The sequence below is a fragment of the Pinus tabuliformis genome, chromosome 3_2, assembly GCF_031772625.1.
Source record: "Pinus tabuliformis cultivar Carrire ecotype Pingquan chromosome 3_2, CPIR1, whole genome shotgun sequence".
NCBI lineage: Eukaryota > Viridiplantae > Streptophyta > Pinopsida > Pinales > Pinaceae > Pinus > Pinus tabuliformis.
In genome coordinates, this window is record NC_142302.1 from 385,189,518 (window position 1) to 385,213,867 (window position 24,350).

Consider the following 24,350-nt stretch of genomic DNA (forward strand, 5'->3'; position numbering starts at 1 on the left):
GGCGTATGCCGATTGTTTTGGCTTTCTCGAATGGATTCATAGCCCAGTAATGGCACTGGAAGGGGTGTCTATGGATTCGTTGTTCGCTTCCCATGCAGATTTCAGAATCTGAATCTCATCTTCTGAATCCAACGTCCCAGAATGTGCCTTTTATCATGAAACACATTTGGAATTTCATATAAATTCCTGAACCTCATCTTTTGAGGAAACCTCTGAGTCCTCACAGAAGTGACGATTTCGCCAGTAATAAGAAAATTAAAAAAAGTGGGAAGTGACCCTGTAATTGCCTTCTATTTCTTCCAAATCCACCATTATTTGACTGAATTTGCAGGCAATGGACTTTGTCTATGCTTCATGTCCATCAAAATACCAGCATAGAAGCAAAGTGATGCATCGATAGATAATATAGAGTCTTCTTCTGTGACGTTTAGCTACAGCGATGCAACGCCTTATGCTAAACTTGGGGCGATGGTGATAGGGCTGGAGCTTGGTCGCTTTCGGTTGTCGTTGGGGCTTTGTCACAGTACGAGTAGAATAGCACTGACCCATTTTTCCAGAACACAACCTTCAATCTGCAATTGAAACGCCGGGTATGGCAGAGAGAATTAGCCGACTAACTGGAAGAGAATGGCTAAATGAAGGAATATTTGACGCACTAGGGTTTTAAATCTGATATTTCACGACGGTGGAGTGCCGTTATATCTGAGCTACGGGAATTATGCCCGTTAACTTAATCCCTCGGCTACAGTTAACTTGGTTCCATTAATGGCGGGGCTGTCGGTGGGAACGATCCATGGCTGCTCCTCGTCTCATCCTCCCATGCACTCCGGGATTAGGGTTTGTAAACTCGTGTTAATGATAAAACTTTTCATTTTCATGGCCAGCTTTGTTTCTTGATTGCATTGCGGCACCGCAAAAGAATATGGACATCCATGTATGGGACCGGGTAATTTATCTGGTTTTCAATGCAGATGCTCATATCACAAACACAATATCCAAATTCCCGATGATTCTTGCGACCAACGCGTAGATTGTTCCCACGCTTCCACCTTTTTCTCTGTTCTGTTTTTCTCCCTTCATGAGCATACTGAAAACTAGACTTTGGGTTACCACAATCAATAAATAACTGACATACATAACTAACCACCAACAAATCATCCTGGACAACACTATCTAAGAAATATTCTAAATATTCGCATCAGAAAGAAACACCCCCACTCCTCGTAAATTGTTCCCACACTTTGTTTCCTCCACTCATTGGTAAACAACTAATATAATGTTATCCTAAAACAGAGTTATGAGGCCACCGGATTGAAGAAAATGACTTATACGAAGCACTTAGTTCTTTAATAAAAATCACAACCCCACACTTGAACAAATCAAACCCCAAATTATACATAGTAAATCTAAAAGCGGTGGTCGAATTACCCGTTCAAATTTTATTTGATTATATCATATAGCATTAGATCTTCTAGTTTACCAGTTTTCATACGGTTATTATCGGCTACAAGTCTCATTAGATTTTCCGTATTCTAATTCAAATTATATTTGTATGTAGCCGTGTATGCACCGCAACCTAAAGAAAATCCACCATGAGCATTTTCTCCATTTCATAGCTAGACCGACCTAAAAATTTCAACGCAGAAACAGTAAGGTAATATGAATCAGAAAACAATGTAGACTCATAAAATTTATGAATAGATAGAAGTTATGGGTCAACAATATGGCTTCATGTGTCTAGAATAAAGATAACCCACCACAATTACTAATATTATATAGATATGTTTTCTTTCGCTTCTCTTCTTTACCATCAAAATTGAAGCTAAAGTCCTAACAATGAGGATTACTATTATGTGAAACGATATCGGTTAATATTTGTAAGGGTGATGCTACACTTTGGTTGGTTGATGACGTGATCCTTTGCGTTCATGCCATGATATAAATATATATATGGAATTCGTTTGTCATCTCTATACACATTTTTTCTAAAGTCTTTGCTTTCCCTTTACCAGCTAAACGTCTTTCTAATGTTACAAGACTTTCCCTTTTCATGCTAAATTTCTTTGTAATGTTACTCAACAAGGATTATATTTAGTCGACAAGAGTAAAGTTGGAAGTTATTTTAGTAATGTTACTCAACAAGGATTATATTTAGTGGACAAGAGTAACGTTGGAAGTTATTTTAATCATCAAAATTTTCATAGATGCTTTACTCTTCCAATCATATCAATATTTTGAATACTTTAGATCTTCATCCTTGATGCTTTCCAAGTTACGGTAGTGTACCTTTGATTATGTTGTCAGGGTCATACCACTCCGAATTAATGTCCTTATCTATAACAAAATGTGCAGTTCGAGTCATACTTGTGGCTAAAAAAAATTATGGTGACTAGAATAATTTAAAGAACCATCAAATTTTGTGAACCCAGCTGTGTACTTGGTAGTATAGTAATAGGCCACGTCAAGGTGTCCATGTGAAATTCATATAGACTTTGTGGTAGCCTATCTTCTACGACTATGAGTAAACTAGGTGATCCAATGGTCAGCATATTATCTAGGGTTGTACATTGCTTAACCTTCCTACATATTTTTTTTTGTTGGGAGAAATTATTCCTTTACCCTCTACCGCGTCGCACCCCTAGTATTGCTGCACGGACAATGGAGGGGGAGTGTGGGGGGATGGTAGGGTGTAGGGTGTAGGGTGAGGGAAGGGAAGGGGGGCCGGGGAGGGGGGGAAGCTTAGGAAGCTTCGTTCAAACAGAAAATTCAGCTGAAAACAAACATCTAGCGTGGCATGCAAAGGATGGACCACGAAGAAATACAGAGTTGGCGAGCGAAACAAAGAGAAAACACAGATTTGATGGATGCAGGGAGTACAATAACTTGGTAATCATATCGAGGGATTTGTCATCATCATCATTTTCGGGGATTGGATCAGGCGTGTTACTTTAATTATTAATGTGTAGTGAATCCAGACAAGAGATCTCTCGTGAGAGGAATAAGTTAATGGGGTCAGGGCTTCAATGTAGTCGTCAGGGGGTTGTGGGGGGCGCATGGGTTGTTATTATTATTTTTTTGACATGAAATTCATAAAAAAACTATTATTTGACCATTTTTAGTTAATATTTTTGTATAAAAATTGTGATTTTGACATGTTAATTCTAGCAAAAAATTATCAAAACGTTTAGTTTTTTTGTTATATTTATGTTAAAAATGGTTATTTTTTATGTCCATTGTTAAAAAATGTTGTTTTTTAGAAACAATTATTTCATGTGGATTGAAAAATTAATTAAGGATGTCTAAATATGTAGATTATCTAAAATTCAAACTATCGACTTTCTAATTTAAAAACGCAAAACAATAAAAACCCCACTAAAAAAAAAAAAAAAATTAAGATAGAGAACAAGAAAATATGAATACAATGACGACTTCAAAAACTATCAAATTTAGAAAATAATTTTTTACATTTCACACACTAGAAAATTTAAAGTCAAAAAATAGGTCTTTTAAAAAAAGGGTGTGATGCAGAATACTCACTTTTTAAAATCAGGATGAAAATCACTACCATTCACTACCATTCTAAAACTTAATGGACATGAAAAAAATTAAAGTTCCAAAAACCATGTTCTAAAAAAAAAATGTGTATTCTGCATCACCACTTTTGAAAATCGGGTCATTTTTTTGCCACCTCTACAAAACGGGTAACAGTATCAGTTCCCGTTTCAAAGTTTACATTGTTCATGGTTGATTGACTCGGGTGCATCCTTTCACTTCACTCCCCATAGGGAGTTGTTTTGCAAGTACGAGGAAAATGATGGTGGTGATGTCTTCTTAGGGGATGATAGGAAGTCCAATATCATAAAACAAGGAAAATTCAAGATGAAGTTGGAAGGTGGAAGGATTAGGACACTTCTTAGTGTTCTGCATATTCTTACATTATCCAGAAATATGATTTTTATAAGAAAGATGGATGATGCAAGTGTAAAAATAGTGTTTGAGAAATATACCTACAATAAGGTTCCACATGAGGCATCGAATGGTAAGAAACCCTCTCTCACACATCTCAGGGTATTCATCTGTGATGAAAATGTACATGTTCCAAAAGAGAAAATAACCAAGTTATATAGTAAATTTGAAAGGTTCATCTTTATTGAGTATAAGGATGGTTTAAAAGGTTATAATATTTGGAACCCAAAAACAAGGAAGGTTGTGTACAACTGAGACGTGGTATTTTGAGAGATGAAGGACTTTATTAAACATAAATTGATGTCCAAGGAACCTGAAAAGATAGAGTTTGAATTAAGGGAGGAAGAATCAAACTCTACATTAGAATAGGAATCAGAAGAGGAAGAGCCACAAACTCCAATTTTGAGAATATCAGTTCGAGAGAGAAGGAAACAAAAGAGGTATATTCCATATGATTTCTGTTCAAATTTTTCTTTATCTATTACTGGTGAGGATCCCAAATGTACCAGGGAGGCATTGGATTTAGAGGATGGAAAACGATGGAAAGAGGCCATGGTTAAAGAAAAGGAATATTTGGATAAAAATGAGGCTTGGTATCTAGTGGAGTTGATAGCTGAAAGGAAACCCATTGGCAGTAAATGGGTGTTTAAGTAGAAGATGAATGCAAAAGGCAAGGTGGAGAAATAAAAAACTTGATTGGTAGAAAAAGGTTATTCCCAGGTGTCAGGAATTGATTTTGGTGATATCTTTTATCCTATTGCCAAGTTAGCTTCTATTAGATTAATTTTATCTATTTTTGTTGCTTTTCATTTTTGAAGTAGAACATATGGATGCAAACACAACATTTCTTCATGGGGATTTGGAAGAAGAGATATACATGAAGAAACCTAAAGGATTTGCAATGAAGGGTAAGAAAGAATTGATATGCAAGTAAAAAATTCTTTGTATGGGTTAACACAATCTTCAAGGTTGTGCTATCATAAATTTGATACATATATATGGGGACTTGTGTTCACTGGGAGAAAAGTGGATCACTGTGTGTATTTTAAATTAATTAGTGATGGTGTTATCTATTTGGTCTTGTATGTGGATGATATGTTGTTGATTGGAAATGACAGAAATTATCCAGGATTTGAAGACCCAATTTCCCTGTAAATTCAACATGAAGGATCTCGGTGCTGCAAACTACATTTTGGGTATGAAAATTAAACAAGATCGAGTAAAGAGGAAGCTCTTATTAAACTAGAGGAAGTATGTGAAGATAATATTATAGAGGTTTAATATGCAAGATAGTAAATTAGTGAAGGTTTATATTCATGTAGGTGTAAAATTATCTGCTGAACAATGTTCCAAGACATAAGAAGAGGAGGATGATATGTCCATTGTTCCATATGCAAGTGAAGTTGGTATCTTGATGTATGCAATGGTTTGCACTATACCAGACATTGCACATGCAGTTGGAGTATTGAGTTGGTTTATGTCCAAACTAGGGAAGGATCATTGGATATTTGTGAAGTGGGTTTTCAGGTATTTGCATGGCACTAGTGATTATAGTTTGTGCTACCAGGGAAGATTAAGATCAAACAGAGTTTTGGAAATGGATGGCTTTGTTCATGCAGACTGGACTGGAGATATGGATCAAAGAAGATATACAAGTGGGTATGTGTTTAACCTATTTGGGGGAGAAATCATTTGGATGAGCAAGAGATAGTTTGTAGTGGCACTTTCAACTACAGAGGTTGAATAAATGGCAACCACTCATGCAAGCAAGGATGCAGTTTGGTTGCAAAGATTTTGTCTAAGTATGGGGTTGGCACAATGAGCTATAAGGATAGACTGTGACAGCGAAAGTGAAATTTTCTTGGCAAAGAACCTTGATTATCATTCAAAGACAAATCACATTGATGTTTAGCATCACTTTGTGAGGGATATGGTTGAAGACAAAAAAGTTTTGTTGGTAAAGGTGGACACTTTGGAGAATGTTTCAGATGCATTGATGAAGTTTGTGAGCACTCAGAAATTTTCTTGGTGTAGAGAAACAATGGGCATTGGAACCTTGGATCAATGACTATGCACTCTTGCAGCTCCCTATGTGGGAAGAAAACAACTAGTGGGAGAATTTTTGGTATGCGTTATAATCTTGTGAAGGTTGGTGCCGAAATAATGTTTTTAGGGTTTAGAGAAACACCTTGCAAAAAACTTTCTGGGTAGTTTTTGCATGGTTTCCACACATGGTTTTGGGCATGATGGTTTTCTGCCCATAATATTTTATAGATCCGATGAAGGGAACTATGGTTATGTTCTAATCCAGGTTTAGTGGATTAAGATTTATGAATTCTTTGACATGTATGTATATATGTATGTATGTATGTATGAATGTATTGTAAAAATGAAAGGAATATAATGAAAAATCAATCTAGTAGTATCGATTTTGCGATCTAGGGGAAAACCTTTGTATATGTTTCTTTTATGTTATCGTCATTATTTTTATTTTTTAGGAATTAATATTCAGGTAATTTTTGTACATGGTCAAAACCTAGAATGGGGAGAACAACTTCAACCCCATATACCAATTGAAAGGGTGTTGACCTTGTGGATTCTTTAGTAATCATGTTCTACGCCCATAAGGTGGAAGAAACCATGTGGTGCCAGTTGGTTTTGTGGTTGTTCATCATACATTGCAACATTGTTTTGAGAGCCTTGTTGACAAATTTTACGTGGCCATTGGACTGAGCGTAGTATGGGGAAGAAAACTAATGAGAAAAACTAAGTTTTTCAGATAGTTCTTGAAATATCTCATTCTTGAGGTGTTTGTATTGATCCGAGACCGATTCCTTGAGAACAACAAACCATGTTATGGTATGGTTAAAAAAAATTGTGTGATAGTTTCGATGGTGTTATTATAAGTGGCCATGGTTTCTACCCATTTTGTGAAGTAGTCGACGGTGACCACATTGTACTTAGGGATGCCTAAAGTCTAAGGATTGTAGGTCATGAAGTCTATGCCCCATTTGTAAAAAAGGCCTATGATGAGGACTAGGTGTAGGGTGGTTGACGGAGCTCATGCCTTATGACCTTGTCTTTGGTAGCACTCACATTGCTTGACTACTTGGATACAGTCGTGAAACAAGATGGCCCAAAAGTAATCAACACAGAGGAGAGTTTAGGTAGTGGCCATCCCAGATAGGTGGCCATCGTAGGCTCTACTTTGATAGTCATTTAAAACTTTCTCGACTTTATCTAGAGTAAGAAATCAATGAAGAATGCTTTTTATGCCTCGACAGTAGAGGATGTCCTCCATGACAAGTTAACAAGGGGATTGATAGAGAATGCGCCTTCGATCATTACAAGTAAGATAAGGGTTGAACTTCTTATTTTGAAGAAAGAGGAAAATGTCGTTGTACCATGGGTTGTCTATAGATATGAAGAACAAATGTTCATCAGGGAAAGAATCATTGACGGGGGACCTTTGGGACTTTGTAGGGAGGTTTATGATGAAATATGCAAAGATAAGAGCCTTTTTTCTCTTAGGGGAAGCAAATTTTAGGTAGAATTCTTATAGAATAACTACCCATTAGGTTTATTTATGGTTCATCATAGGATGAGTGAGAAAATATATCATGGGGTTAATATTTTCTATTGTAGTGGTGGTCCCTAAGATGATATAATGTTGAATCTTTTGTACTAAGTGCACAAGGCCTATGGTTGTATTTTCTACTGACTCATACTTCAAGGATGTTTTGAAAAGGTTCTTCTTAATGTAATAGATAACATGTTCTCTATTATCTTGTCCTTATTGGACTAATACCCCTGCAATGGCTACTTCAAATGTTGATAACTAGAGGGTATAATCCTTAGTATGGTCAGAAGGGCTAATCAATGGAGCTTGAGATAATGTATCTTTTAGGGATTCAAATGATTTTTGGGCTTCTTAATCCTAGTGCAAGGGAATTTATTGATAAAGAAGGAAAAAGAATCCATGTGCACAAGTGGTGTAATCGAGAATAAAGAAGCATAAGGAATTGGCCTTACTGTGCAAGCTATGTAACTACTTCAAATTTTTTGGAGGTGGTATTTCCAAGATGACCTAGAGCTTTAGAGGGTCGGCTCTAATACCTTTTTGAGAAACAATCAATCCCAGTAGACTTCCCATGTTAATGCAAAAGACACACTTGAGACGGTTCATGTGTAGGTTGTATTGTCGACATCTCTAAAACACTAAGTGGATTTCTTCCAAATGATTTGAGCATTGTTTGGATTGCACAATCAGGTTGTCCACATAGGCTAGTATAAGATGAGCCACGTCATGGAAGATATAATGCATGACCTGGTGAAAGGTGGCACTAACGTTTTTAAGGCCAAAAGGCATGAATTGATATGTGAATGTGCCTTATGGGGTTGTGAAGGTCATTTTATACTAATCCATATGATGTCTCTGGATCTGGTTATACCTTCAGAAGCCATCCATTAAGGATAGGGCTTTGTGACTAGCGCATGCATCGATAACTTGGTCGATGAAGGGTATAGGGTAATTTTCTTAGGGACATGCTTTGCTCATATCTCTGAAACCAATATAGACATGAATGATGCTTTGTTTCTTCATGATGGGTACATGATTAGAAACCTATGAGGTGTAAGCGATAGGATAGATGAAACCAACTTTATGGAGCTTGTCAATTTCCTACTTGATCGCTTCTGCTTTAGAAGGATGGAGGTCAGGTTTATTTTTCCTAATAGGGTAGGCATCAAGCCATGTGTCAATATGGTGCTCCATGATGGTAGGACTGATGCCTGACATTTATGAGTAAGCCCATGCAAAGATATCTCTATATTCTTGAAAAAGGGCTTTAGATGAGGCCACCTCTTCTGGGGTGCATGTTTCCCCTAGTGACATTTCTTCGACTATACCAGGTTTGGTTGAAATATATACCTTAACTGTAGGTGAGATATTCAACATGTTCCCTTCATCAGATGCATATGGTTCCAAGATGGGACTTTTAAGCCAATATGCCTATCTTGGTGGTAGGAAATCCTTTGATTATATTATGGAAATACTATGACTTGGTGCATCAATAGGCACAAATGAATTTTTAGGTAGAAAGAAAGAACGGTGATGCATGGAATCCCATGGACATTCAGGTTCTATCATGGACTCTAGAATATATTTTTACGAGTGAAAAGGATTATCTAATGGTGAAATGGGTTGTGCGAGGTCATGCGGATGGGGTTGGGACCTATCTATGCTGGTAAACAAGCAAGAAAATGATTTGGTGGTTGATGTCATAGAACCCCACAAAGTTGACAATGTACAAATTGGATGGGTTTACACATTTGGTGGTGGTACCACTATTGTGGTGGGTTTAGCAGTCTTGACAAAAAAATATGTTGAAAAGACGTTGTGAATCAGGGTTCATACTAAAGAGGAAATGAATCATATATGATGTTGCATGTCGTCAGCACCAAGTGGTGGGAGAATCTTTGTAATAGCAGATTGATGGTGAGTGCACCAGGGGTGAAAATGTGAAGTTAGGTTACACTTTTGGCCCTGTTTTAGAATAAAATATCATTTTTGGAAGTTTTTCAAATTTTGGCAACCAAAGTAATTTTTCTGTTTAGAATTTCATTTTACAGCGAAAAGAAAACTTGTAAGAAATTTTATTAGCTTTCTATTTCATATTTTTTAGAATTTTTTGTATTCACATTTGATATGTCAGCTAAGAAATTGTTTGACTATGTGTTCTTTAAAAACCAAGGGATTCATAAAAAGTCATGTTTTTTGGCACTAGTGTATTCTCTGTTAACCTTGCATTTTTGGAAAAAAAAAAATGTGTTGCAACATTCTAGACATGCTCTACTTTGATATGGCTATATTTATGAAACCAACAGATGCACATCATAATTACTAAAATTTTTTGAATTGAACCAATATGAAAAACTGTAGATTTTGAAAATGTTTAACATAGCACCATGTTTCTCAACATAATAGTTAAGAATGAAAAATCTAAAAAATACCCATTAAAGAAGACGGACCAACGTAATGCACCATAAAGTTTCCATATTTTTTCACATTGTATTTTCGAAGATACAAAATTTTGATTGCATTGAATCATAATGACCTTCAAAAAAAATTTGCACGCATTTTGCTAGAAATTTAGTTAGAATTAGAAATTATCTATGAAATCGAATAAAATTTATATCCACTGAAAGTAGATTCAATTCTGCAAATGTTGGTATTGGTTCCAAAAGTAAATTCACCATATTTGATGGATTTTAGCCATTCCTAACTTGTATAAAGGTGATAAGAGCCGAGCTATTACAAAGTTGTAGGTTTTCAGCCGAAAAAAAGTTTGGCCGAAAAACAAAAAATATTTGACCAAGTTATTTTTTCCACCAAACGGACGTTTAGGAAAAAAAATCGATCGAACATTTTTTAAAAGTTCAGCCAAAAAACATATCCATAATTTTCGTCAGTCGTAAAATTGAAAAGGTGTGACCCTCCGATATAATTGTTTCAGCCAAACACTATAAATAAACTCAACCAAAATGTTAGTTTTGCACTCACATTCTTCATATATGGCTTTTGAATTCCAAGCTTCATTGAATCTAATTTTGAGAGATTTTTTTTTTTGGGATGGATTTTTAAAGTGAGTATTTTGGGCTGAATTTTTAAAGAAAGTACTTTGGGTTGAATTTTGAAAGTGATATTTTTGGGTTGAATTCTGAAAGTGAGTTTTTTAGGCTGAATTTAGGAAGTTAAATTTTTTTGTGGATTTTGAAAATGAGTTTTTTTGGCTTGATTTTGAAAGTGACTTTTTTGGGCTTGATTTTAAAAATATACATAGATGGAATTATCATGGGAAATCAAAGAAATTGCAAAAGAAAATATGATCGATTAGAGACATTGAGGCTCATAGAGAATACTCAAGAAAACGTTACAAAAGAAGGAAGGAATAATGCTTAAATATTGAAAGGGTGAATCAATCAAAACAAGAAGTTGAGCCAGGTATGTAAATGTAGATATTATAAATGGTATTGAAAATTTAATAGTGTGTTGTAGAATTTAATTTTTATTTGATGAACTAATTTGAAAAAAAAAATTGCAATATAAATAGAGAGAGATTTTCCTCATAACATCGATGATGAGATTGAAAATGTTGAAAGACAAAGTGAAAAAGAAAATTAATTAATGATTGATGTTGTTGTTGAAGATTTTGAAATAGATTCAAGTGAAGAACTTGAATCACCCTTAGGTATGTATATATATGCCATGCATTATTGAAATTATACATATTTATTAGTTTCAATTTCATTTACTCTATTTTCTAATTTAATTATTTAATGTATATTTATACTCATTTACATTAAATTCTCATATGTATAGATGAAATCAATATGGATGATGAGATGTGATAAAATGTCGACACTGACAAATATGGAGATAAAAAGGATGACCATGTTATACGATATCATGTTAAGCTCATTACTGATAAGTTCTTCAAAAATGAGAATGTGATAGTTTAAGCTCAAATTTTCAAAGGTCTCTTAACATCAAAGAAATTAAAAGAAGATAAAACACTATTGCGTATTCAAAAATCAATGAAAGATAAAAAGGTGAAGCAAAATGTGATTCAAAATATAAATATTGTTCTAAAATCAATTGGAATGTCTAGAAAGAAAAGTGATCTTGATTCACATAGAGCAATACAAATGGCAGTGGTTTTGTGAAGTACTAAAGGAAATCGTTTGGAAAAATCTATGATGAAAGCTTTAGGGACCTCACGAAAAACATTTCACAAGCATAGGAAATTTCGTGTGCAAATAGATGCAAATGATGAGTTTGCTTATTGGACAATTATTTGTAGGCAACCATACAAAGATAGAGTTGGAGAAGATGTTAAAAAAATAATATATGAATATTGGATGAAAAATTCACGTGTTTCACCAAAAGTAAGGGCTGTGATGCGACAAAGAATAACGCAAAATCTATATGAAAAACATGAAAAACATATCTTAGACACCACTCAAATAGACTTTTTCAATAAGTTCATAGAAGAGAATCATGGAATTAATGTCTCAACCAGTACTTTTGTGCAACAAAAACCATGGTATGTTAAACCTATCACTATATGCAATGCTTGTTTTTTTCATTATCATGTGGAATTTCAATTATATTATGACACCTTCCTTAATTTTGGTAAAACATTTTGGAAAAAATCACCCCTTTCTTCCACTATCCATGATTGCATTTCTAAAATTCTTTGTGGAAGAGAAAATCATGAATTATTTTACTAAAAGAAATGTGTTGGTGGTAAAAAATTGTGATCATTGTGGAAATTTGACTTTCTTCATGACAAATATCCTATTGATATGAGTGATCAATCACTTTCCAATATAAAAGTGAAATGGAAGAGATATGAATAAATCCATACATTGATTGGTTCAACTAATAGTACAAGTGCTAAAAGAATTGATTTATAAAAAGAAGAAATTTTTGTGATAGATTTTTTTAAGAAGCTTGAGGCAGAAATTTATAAATACACCAAGCATTCACATAGAGTTCGATGGCAAGACCTGCAATTCAAAAAATTCCGTGAAATTTTTCCTCCAGGAACCATTTTGTCAATAGCTGATTTTGCATAAAATTACACATTTGCTGCACAAAATGAAATACAAAGTGAACATTATCATTTTGACCAAGTCTCTATGCTTGCCCATGTTCGATATAGACATGGTGAACAAAATGTTGATCATATAGAAAGAACCAGTGAGAATCAACATGTTATTAAAGAATATCATTTTTATATCATCGATGATCGTACACATGATACACATTTTGTACATCATTTCCTTGATAAGATTTACAACTAAATGAAAGGTTGTGGAATAAAATTCAATGAACATTGGATATGGTTAGATGGATACGCAACTCAATTCAAATATTCACGATCATTCTTTTGGTTGCGTCATCTTCATATGAATCTGAACATTAAAAAAATTTGGAATTTTTTTGAGATTGCTCATGGAAAAGGAGAACATGATGACATAGGGGCATGTATCAAATGAGCACTTCGAATATATGAAATGGATGACTCTGCAAACTAACTTGTCTTAGCTCAACAAGTTGTTTAATTGTGCATTGATGCACTAAGCCATGAGACTAACCCATCAAGGGAGGTATGCAGGTATGTACATATACATCAACTCAGGTATATATTTTTAATATCTGATAATTTTTATTAATTTTCTAATTTTAAACATTTATAAATTATATAGTTTAAATAATTGATCGATGATTATCTTTGATATATAAATTTTATTTTAAATAACATAATTAAATTCTTGTTTGAATTAACTATAGGTTTTTTTGGCATATTAGAGTCCAAGATGTAGATCAATGGATTGCATATGAAGTTGAAATAGTAAAAGGGACTCGAAAATTAGATTCAATTAAAACAAAAGAGTATCGAAATGCGTTTGCATTTGATACAAGAAAATAATCGTGTTTTTGTCATGTTTTCATAAAGGACATACAATTGAATGATTTTTGTGAAAACAACATGTATGTAAACGTTTGACAACATACAAAACTTAATACAAAGGGGAAAATGTCGCTTGCAAGCTTCCAAGAGATGGAATCAGAGGAGACTATAGTGCCATCTAAAGGTGATCAAGTTTTTGATCTTGATCAGCGTGCATAAAATTGATAGAAGTTCAATCAAGAAAAAAATCGAAAGTTAAAAATGGAGAATGTCAAAATATGACCATGAACAGATCATTGAGGGTGCAATTCCATTAGATTTTTTTTTATTGAACTGTTGAAAAATATATTCTCCTTATTCAACTTTGACAAAGAGTTCAAGTGGATTGTTGGCCTTTCTTTTTCTGCACTTTTAAGTTGTCCATTCTAGCTACCTTACTAAGTATTACAAAATTGATTCATTAGTATGGTCTTTTGTTGTTAAGTTAAAAATAAATTCATTTTATTGTGTTTGTCCTATACTTGTAGTACATACAAAGCCTATTAAAACAAACAATGCATGCTTCACATGTACTATTTAATATTTGAAAATTTCGTAAATACTTTAATGCAACTTTTGAGATTAATGCAACTTCAGTTGATTCAACATTGCGATTTTTAATTCTCAATCTTTAAGCTTTCTCAATTTCATGAAAAATGCAATTTAGTATTTCAAAGTGGACTTTAAGACAAATAAGGTACAATTTAGAATGTATGTTTTTAAATGCAATTCTATAGTATGTTTGCATTGAACAACTTCACAAAACCTAAGGATCAACCCAAATCCTTATTATATTCTACTAACATTATAAGAATTATCATGCAAAATGTACCAACTAAATGCAAATTTACAAACATTGTTTCATATTCATGAATTTATAAGTAAAGCCTTTAAGCATCAAACCATGCATAATGCAAAATGTTAAACGTTTTAAATAATGTTTTTTGTTGATTAAATTCATATACTATCACTTGAAACCTTACATAAAACAAAGAGTTGGAAGTTAACTAGATCAACCAAGCAAAGGTTGATCCATGAGAACTTTGGTGGGTAATAATTAAATCCAAAATGGCATGCATTCTACTTATAATTTAATTTGAAATATGAATCACCTGAAAGGATGGTATGGGGAAATTGTATCTATTACAAAGAGTATCAAAAGTTGGATAGAAACATTATATTAAAAGTTAAAAGTAGCAACCCACATCCATAGTAGCCCTTCTATACAAGATGATGATCTGTTCATGAATGTAAAAGTATCTATAGTTATATGATTGTTTTAGACATCTACACCCTTATTAGATTCATTCAAATGAAAAATGTACCATGTTTTGTAATTTGCAATTTTACTATTCATTAAACAAAGTTTGACAAAACCTAAGAATAATCTACTAACATTGTAAGAATCGTGATGCAAAATGTACCAAATAAATGAAAATTTACATTCACTACTTCATATTCATGAACTTAAATGTAAAACCTTTAAGCGTCAAACCATGCATCATGCAAAATGTACCATGTCTTATAATGTAATTCTATAGTATGTTTGCCTTGAACAAATTTATATTAAAATTTGATTATCAACCCACATCCATATTAGCTTTTCTATACAAGATAATGATATGTTCATGAATGCAAAATGTATACCATATTTTATAACACAATTTTAAGTTATGATGAACAATTTAAACAGCTACACCTTGAAAAGATTCATGAATGCTAAATGTACCATGTTTTATAATTTGCAATTTTACTATTCATTAAACAACTTGACAAAACAACTTTGAATAAAACCTAAGAATCATGTCTACTAACATTATAAGCATCATCATGCAAAATGTACCAACTAAATGCAAATTTACTTTCATTGCTTCATATTCATGAACTTAAGTGTAAAACCTTTAAGCATCAAACCATGCATCATACAAAATGTACCATGTTTTATAATGAAATTTTATAGTATGTTTTCCTTGAACAACTTTATAATAAAAGATAAGTATCAACCCACATCCGTGGTATATATTATATACAAGATCATGATCTATTCTTGAATGCAAAATGTACCATGCTTTGTAATTTTCAATTTTACTATTCATTAAACAACTTGACAATACAAATTTGAAGAAAACCTAAGAATTGAATCTACTAACATTATAATAATCATCATTAAAAATTTACATAAAACCCAAAATTAGCATATGTTAAAGATCAGTTCATAATAAAGCGTTCTATTTAAAATATGTCCAAAATTTATATCAAATGTTATAAGCATAAATATAATAAAAAGTTGTCAAATACAAATATGCATCAAAGAGATCAATTCATAATAAAGAGTTTTACTTTAAATATGTCCAAAATTTATATCATGATAAAATTAAATATAATAAAAAGACTGTCATATAAAAATTCTCATCAAAAAGAATCTCGTTGAAATATACAATCTATCAAAATTCTCGTGCTCTCATCAGTATCATAGGTTCCCTACGCAACATGTGTAATATGAATATATACATAATATTGTGTACTTTAAAATTAAATTTTAATGTTTTAAAACTAAATGAGAATTTAATCATAAAAAAAAAAATTATAAAAGGTTTCAAATTCCATGCAATACCTTGTGGTGTTCCGCCTTCATTACACCCTCATGGAGGCCCTGTACAATACATGTACATGTATATATTGAAATTTTAAAATTGCATATTAAAATGCATAAACTCGCAATATTAAAAAAAATGTTACAACCTTTTCAAATTGTGTAGACGATCCTATCCCCATAGCTGACTCCATCACTAATGTCCCTAGAGAAGGGAAATTGTCTCCACAGACCTAAAATTCAAATTAGAAATGTAACATAGAGGTCTCATTCTTTAATGAAACTTGCTTCAATTTATAACAAAACAAAAGTGAAATATTCAATACTTATGACAAGCGAATATTTGACACATCTCCTAATAGGGAGGAAGAGAGTGGAACTGTGTTGAGAATGCCAGATGTAATTGAACTTTGTTAACCTTTAATTATATATCTAATTATTTCTTTTACAAATATGTGTTCACAAAATCTATATATTAAAAGTTTATAAATAATAGTATCAACATGAAGTCTTAAAAAAAAAACTAACATCTCTCAACATATCTCGATTGCAACCTAAACCCAAGACCGTGATATTCTCTAAATTTCAATTCAACCAATGACTTAACTGCAAATAGTGAACATATGATACATTCATGTTAGATTATATCTGAAAAAATTTACAAAATGTATGTGAATCAACAATAATGCATACATTACATTACATTAAAATATCCACCCTAAAAGCAATCCCATTCCCTCTTACTCATGACCAATTAGGTCTTGCTAACCATCTTGTCTACCCTTTGCATATACTTTAACCTCTTCAATATTCATATGATATATCTCCTCATCTGATTTATATACAAAATTAGCACATTCACCAACTTGTGCTCTTCGTCGATTTAGACTCACATCAATTCTAGTTAATGCAATTTGTATGTTGTCTATAATGGCAACACTTGCTTCTCAACCAATCTGAGAAGCGGCATCCATCTCTGACCGCAAAGCTACTAGATGTGGAGGTTGAGGTACCAAAGGTGGGAGAGGATGAGGCAATTCAATATCCCTTAATGCATCCTTATGTTCATATGTCCAAACTTTCCTATTACCATAATATTCAAATGGAAGTTTAGTATAACTAGGTGTCATAGACAAAAAGAGTTATGCATAAAATAATTTTGCAAAATAATTTAGAACCTCATCATTCAATGGCACCTCTCCATACACTACAAGGAAGCTATCATACAAATGGTGAGCTATATAAGGGTGCTTGAAATATTGCACCTTGAGCATCTTTCTTTTTTACCCTTCTTTGAATTTAAACATAGATTTAACATGTGCTTTTGTAACCCTTTTACTTACTTCAGACCATTTATCAGGACCCTTCACACTTTCCTTTATATGCCCAGTTATATCTATAAAGAAATCAGTTGTTGGTCCAAGGTTCTTATAAATATCTAGAAATGAACTTAGAGAGTGCACAACTATTTCTAAGCTTTGTCAACTCTTTGCAGGGAGCTCCAAACTTGTAAGATATTTCTTCAATTTTGATAATGAGTTATGTACCTATGTAATGCACATTGTTGGACATTTTTTTCCCAAGGAAGCTCATCAGGAATATCAGATGGATAGGTGGTAGTTGGCATATGGTCTTCTTCTTGAATTTCCCTGCTTCACCTACGTTTACTTTGATAAACATTTTCACGCCCTAGTTCAATGTTTAATTACATAAATATAAAAACATGTGAATGTATTTATATACATGCAATATGGACATGTACACGTATATGCACATACAATTCATTTACATGTACAAATTTGTTTTAAGATAATTTATATATATATATATATATATATATATATATATATATATATATATATATATATATATATATATATATATATAATTTACCAAAAAGATGAGGATCGTGATGATCTAATTAAGATTCATGACCACCTGGAGATGCTTGAACACCATCATGCCTAAGTACATGAGTTGATCGAGCTTGTTGACCACTATGAGAATGTTGATCACCCTCATGTGACGACATAGTGAGATCTGCTTCTCAAAGAAAATATAAATTATAATAAATTAATTAAGTTAAATTGACAAAAAGTTTATTCAATATATGTACATGTACATATGATTCTACCTATTTATAATTTAACTAAATGCACATAAACACATATATACCATACCATGATGATGTGAACAATGGTCCTCCATTGATTGATCTATTACTCTCTTCGAACTAGTGAGAGATGCTACTAAGAAAGATGGAATTTATTATAAATTAATAAATCTAAAATGAAAAAAATCAATTCAATATGTATGTACATATGATTCTACAAATATCATTTGAGAAATTGCACATAAACATATATATACCATGATCATGATGTAACAAGTGATGGCCCTCCCTCGATTCATCTAATACTCTCCTCGATCCATGGCCAATCTCATCCACATGCATAGAAATTTGCCCTCTAGTCAATGCATGAGACTCATTTGATGCTCTATTTGTTTACGCCTTGAAGAATTAGGTGGTAACTACTCATGTGATGATCCAAACCCTCGATCCATATATATATATATATATATATATATATATATATATATATATATATTGTGATATGGTCTTTAAAAAAATCCAAGCTACCTCATGCATTTAAAAATCTTTAAAATTGCTATTTAAAAAGATCAATAATTTAGAAAATTAATAAGAGAAATAAATGTAACTATCTAAGGGTTTATTCAAAAAAAAATGGTGTAAAAACTTCATTTAAAATATACTCAAGACTAAAAACACAAATGTCGAAGTGTGCATTTTGAGAATTAAATACAAAATTTTCTAAAACATGTCAAATTCGCCAAGTTGTGCTTACATAGTGGGGGAACACTTTGTATAGTATTGAAAGAAACACATGGTCATTAAAAACACCACATTTATAACTAAAAAACATACACATATCAAAGATATCTTACAATTTCCATTAATCATTTTTGATGTAGAGCTTCTTAACACCAATTCACTTTTACACACAAATCTTGAATTGGCATTTCCCCATACAATAAATGACTAGACATCCTATTAACATTTGCACAATATCTTACACTAAATGATTGAAATTGAATAGCAATATTTTTTTCTTCTCCATGTAGTTGTTTTTTACTTCTCCTTTTTGACTTGGTACATGTCTCTCATCTGGTTGCACACAAGCTCAGAATTGACGAAGACTATAATTCCATTGGATCCATACTCCCTAGTTGTTATTAATCCTTCTATCAGTGCAATTTAATATGCTTCATTGTTTTTTATCCTTCTAGGTGCATTCCTTTTCCTTTGGAGGACTTTTTTTTTCACAATCTTGTATAGCACATAGGTAATCACAACTTGTCCTGGATTGGGATAAAAAACAACTTCTTTTCATAATTTCCAATTTTCAACCATGTTTAATGGGTTTTCTGATCCCTCTAAAAAACAAATTCAATAAAATGAATAATATATCTATTTTTCAAATGCCTTATATTATGGGATAATTATGAAAAGTAAATATATATTGTGATCAAATGATGGAATATTACAAGATCTATTGTGATTAACTACCACAGTAAAATAATAATGGCAGTTTAGAAATAAATGCAATTGGGAAAATGTCTTAACACATGTTCTCATTTTGGAATGCACAAGAATAACATTCAAACGCATGCTACACTACATAGTTTTTCAATGATGAGAAAATATTTTTCATTATAAAAAGTTGAGATTCCTTCACTATTCAATGAATCTTTTACTTTCATAAGAATATCAATCATTTAAATTAGATATATATTGTCATGTTTATCAAGTTTGGACTATACTATACCGAAGGTTAACCTATAAATGGGTATTTTTAATCATGTTATGTATGTTTTTGTTGCATAAATCTCCACATTTAAAAATTCTATACCCACATTCAAATCAATAAACAAATAATTTGTAAGGGGTTTCATATTTTATATAAGTCATTCAATGCCTTTCTATGACACAATAAGGGTTGATCATTGATCATACCACTAAGTGCATTGGCGTCCATAAATCCTATACTTATCTTCAATATTAAGATTAAAAAACATTACAATTTTCATCTTCCATATAAGTTATTCAATGTGTTTCTATGAGGAAATAAGGGTTGATTGTTGATCATGCCACTAAGTACATTGACATCCGTAAATCCTATATTTATCTTCAATATTAAGATTAAAAAACATTACAATTTTCATATGCATAAGATCATTGGCTTGCTTGCCTAAATCCATGGATTAAACATCAACCAAGATTTCTACATATTGGATGTTATTTAAGGATATCCAAATGTGTCACTACATGCTAGTGTTCCTACCACTTAAATATCACTGATCACTTATGGTTTATTACTTAAATAAATATAATAAAATAGGGGAAAATAGGTGAATGTAGATCACTTATCACTTATCTATACAATATATGAAAGGGAAAAGAGGTGAAAATATCATTTTAAAAGAGGTGAATATATATAATATTATATTGAATCAAATTGATGATAGAGTTGAAATCAATAAGAAACAAATCTTATGATTTATAATAATTTGGACTGCATGATGCAACCTACATATAGTTCTTCCACTCATAGGCTCAAGATAAATCGCGATTTCTTCCACTGATATTAGTTGATGCTAAGTCTTTTTCACTAATTTAAATAAAAAACAATTTTCTTAAAAAAATATATATATAATCCTAACATTGAAAGGAAAACTAATTAAGGCTATTTAATAAATATAGAAAATCTCAAATATGAAATATAATTCATTCTAGTTTGTAAGAGCAATTTAAAAAAATGAAAGCAACTTTACCAATCAATAGGTATAAGTTCCTATATATAATGTGATGAAGATGAAAGAATTTCATATCATGATTATTACTTGTGTACTCTAACAGGATCAATTCTATGCAGATTGTGCCCTTTTCTAAAGGTTTTCAATCCAATTTCTAATGAAAGTGCACACGACTCCCCTTTATACAAGGATCATCTAAAGCATGGAGATATGTGTTAATACATAAGAAAAATTTAGAAATTCATATAAAGAAGTGCTACACCATCATAACGTATAAGTAATATATATACTTTCAAGTGATTAGAATATAACTTTAATATTTGCATTGTATATTACATGATTACTTTAACAAACTTGGGGTGTTAATTTTGCATATAACCTTTTATTATTTTAGCCTGCTGAATTTGCGTATTAACTTATATGGAGCTCTTTTTTTCTGGTACTTAAAGTGCCATCTTCATGAACCATTGAAGATGCATCCATTCTTCTCCAAAGATTGTAGTTCATCTTCCTCATATGCATGTGTGTTTTCTTCATTGTAACTAGATGTATTATCTTAATCCCTTTGACCATTTCTTAGACCTCCCCACATGGGCACACTTTTTTCTTAAACCTACATATTTCGATTAGTTCCATTATCTAGTTAAAACTTTTGTCTAAAGACATGGAATTTTGGGTGTAGACGAGAGTAGAGGATTGTCAGTGCAGTTGATAGGTGGAGACATGAGTAATAACATGAACAACATGTCCAGTTTTAGAACCATTTTAAGGGGCAGTGCAAAGGACGTAAGCGATTGATAGATTGGATATTGAGGCATGGAGGCATGTTATTTCAGAAGAGCAATGATGATGACATTGCAACTGGGCCTATAATTAAGATTAAGGTTTCGTATGGCTCATACCAACATGAAGTTTCAATTCCTATGCAGGCTACCTTTGGGGACCTCAAGAAGCTATTGTCCCAGGAAACTGGTTTGGAGCCTCAGGAATAGAGGCTTTTTTTTAGAGGAAAAGAGAAGGAGAATGATGAGTGCCTACATATAGTAGGTGTCAAAGACATAGGTGACTGTGATGGAGGACCTTGCCAGTAAGGAGAGGAAAATGGAGGAAATGAAGATGAATCAGAGCATTATAAAATCTTGTTAGGCAATTTATGCAGTCAAGGTTGAAGTGGATTAGATTTCAGTATAGGTTCTTGCGATAGAGGCAACTATGAATGGTGGAACCAAGGTTGTAGATGATTAAATAATTTTGGTAACTAAGATGCTAATCCAACTACTTAAATTGGACAGTATCGAGGCAGAAGGGAAAGCTAAGGTGCAAACAAGAATAGAGGTTCGAAGGGTACAACACTATATTGAGATGATGGATGCTTTAAAGAGGCTTTTATTATGTTGAGGTGCACATCCCTCATGATATGAATCATCGAGTGTTGGGCATGAGCATTGTATTGTTTCATTTTCAATGGATTTTTAATTTCTTCCTCATACTTTTTGTCAATTTTAATAAATGGATGTAGAGGAGAAGGATAGTGTTTTCTGGGGAATTCTAGAACAATATTTGTTTTGGTGTTCTAAATCTATATTCTCTAGAGAGTTGAAGATTGATATTACTTGGGAAACTATTATGTGAGAATTTCACGTATGTTAACAAACCAGTATTGATGTAGAAACATATAAACTATAAATAGTGAACATATCGCATTACAACAGATCCTCTTATGTATAAATGAATGTATGAGTGGAAGAGACCTATTTAACCTGCAAGGTTACATCAAAAAATTTATCTCTGTATCTACACTACTCAGACAAATATTTTTTCTACTTCATTATGTCATATCAGTGTATTCACATGATTGGATGGTTCTATGGGTTTCCTTTTTTTAATAGCTATTACAAATGCACATCACCAAGTTTAATTGTATTGTTATCAAATGACATGACATGAGCAAGTGAACACCGACTCAAAAATCTAGAGTGCTCAATGAAGAAATTAATGAGTGTAGAAAGTGTTAGCGCTTGAAATTTCACCTCAGGCTGAGAAAGGTAAACCTCAAGGCTACATCAAACCATTCAGCCTCGTAGCTAGCCCTACGGGGCAGGAGAAGGCTCTCTACGGTCAATCTCGGTAGATCTTCAATGGGATGAGATGACCAACAAGGTAACACTGATATTAGGCTAGTAAACTAATTAGAAAGGTTGATTTGGGGGTTTTTTGGGTTTTTGGTGGCAATTTGAGGAATTGCAATTTTGGGTGCGGGGATTGGACACAGTTTCTACAGGGGGTTCCTTGGGGCGAGGTAGGAAACAGTATTGATGCCTTAACTTGAGATGGATGATCAGGAATGAAATATGAGGAGCTAAAGAGAGCAAACAATGACTTTGAATTCCCTTTAGACAGTAGAATTTAAAAGCAGAGCATGGCAAGCATGAATTCTTACTTTAACACTTCATTTGTTTAATGTGCAGCAGTAAAGGAAAGGAAATGAATCACATAACAAATCTTACAAGAACACTGAGAAACACACCATCAACACATGAGTCCACAAGAATCCCAAAGATGACTGCAAAACCCTGGTCTTCCTTAGCCAAAAATTGCAGAGATATAGTGAAATAATACAATGATAGCTTCTCCCTCAAGAGTCCAACCATGAAAATGAGCAAGAAAGTACATAATATAGATGATCTAACCTCTTTCCCTGCCTCCATGGGTCGAGCTCACTATCCTAGGAGCTGTTTCAACCACCTCTAAACTAAGCACTACAAAATAGGTAGTCAAAACAACTTGCCTCTATAAACTTGGAAACCAGTTCATACATTCAATTTTTACCCTTTACATGAATAAATCTTCTAGAAGAGTTACAAAAGGGTAAAAGTGTCTAAAAAGTGTCACAATTACATCAAAGAGGACCATCATTAACCTTAAAAAGTCAAACCAAGTCAAACTGTGCTTTTCCGAGCTGTTACAGTGAAATCTGGCAAAGTTTGCCTGATGGGTCGCGCACACCTACCTGACGGGTCGCGCACCTTTGGAGCTCTGTTTGAGGTACTTGCAGGTGTCAGAATTGGGTGCAGGATAGCTCGTTGGAAAGGTCTATGAGTCTAATTTCCAACCCAACTAGAATTTTTGGATTTAGAGGTCATTTTCCATGTCAAAACTTAATTCTCCCAAGACGGGTTTCTGCAACTCAAAAAAGGGGCAGAAAGTCAAATTTTGCATGTATTTTGACCTTTTGGAGGCCCAAAACTCAATAAAAACTCAAGTCCATCCATAGGCATATGTAAATTTGCATAAAAAGTCTAGAAATGCTGAGTTTTTGCAAAAAGGAGCTGCCATGACAAAGGGTCTCACCCCGTTGAGGAGCCAAAACCTGTAAATTTCCAAAAAATGACAAAATTACCCAAAATTCTCAAAAAATTTTGGGATTTGAGCTGTGG

The 24,350-nt window shown here is 32.9% G+C and overlaps 1 pseudogene; it reads left to right on the forward strand.

Annotated features, from left to right (window-relative positions):
• Window positions 1-765: 765 nt before the first annotated feature.
• LOC149181022 (BAG family molecular chaperone regulator 4-like) lies at window positions 766-22,311 on the forward strand (annotated as a pseudogene).
• Window positions 22,312-24,350: the final 2,039 nt, after the last annotated feature.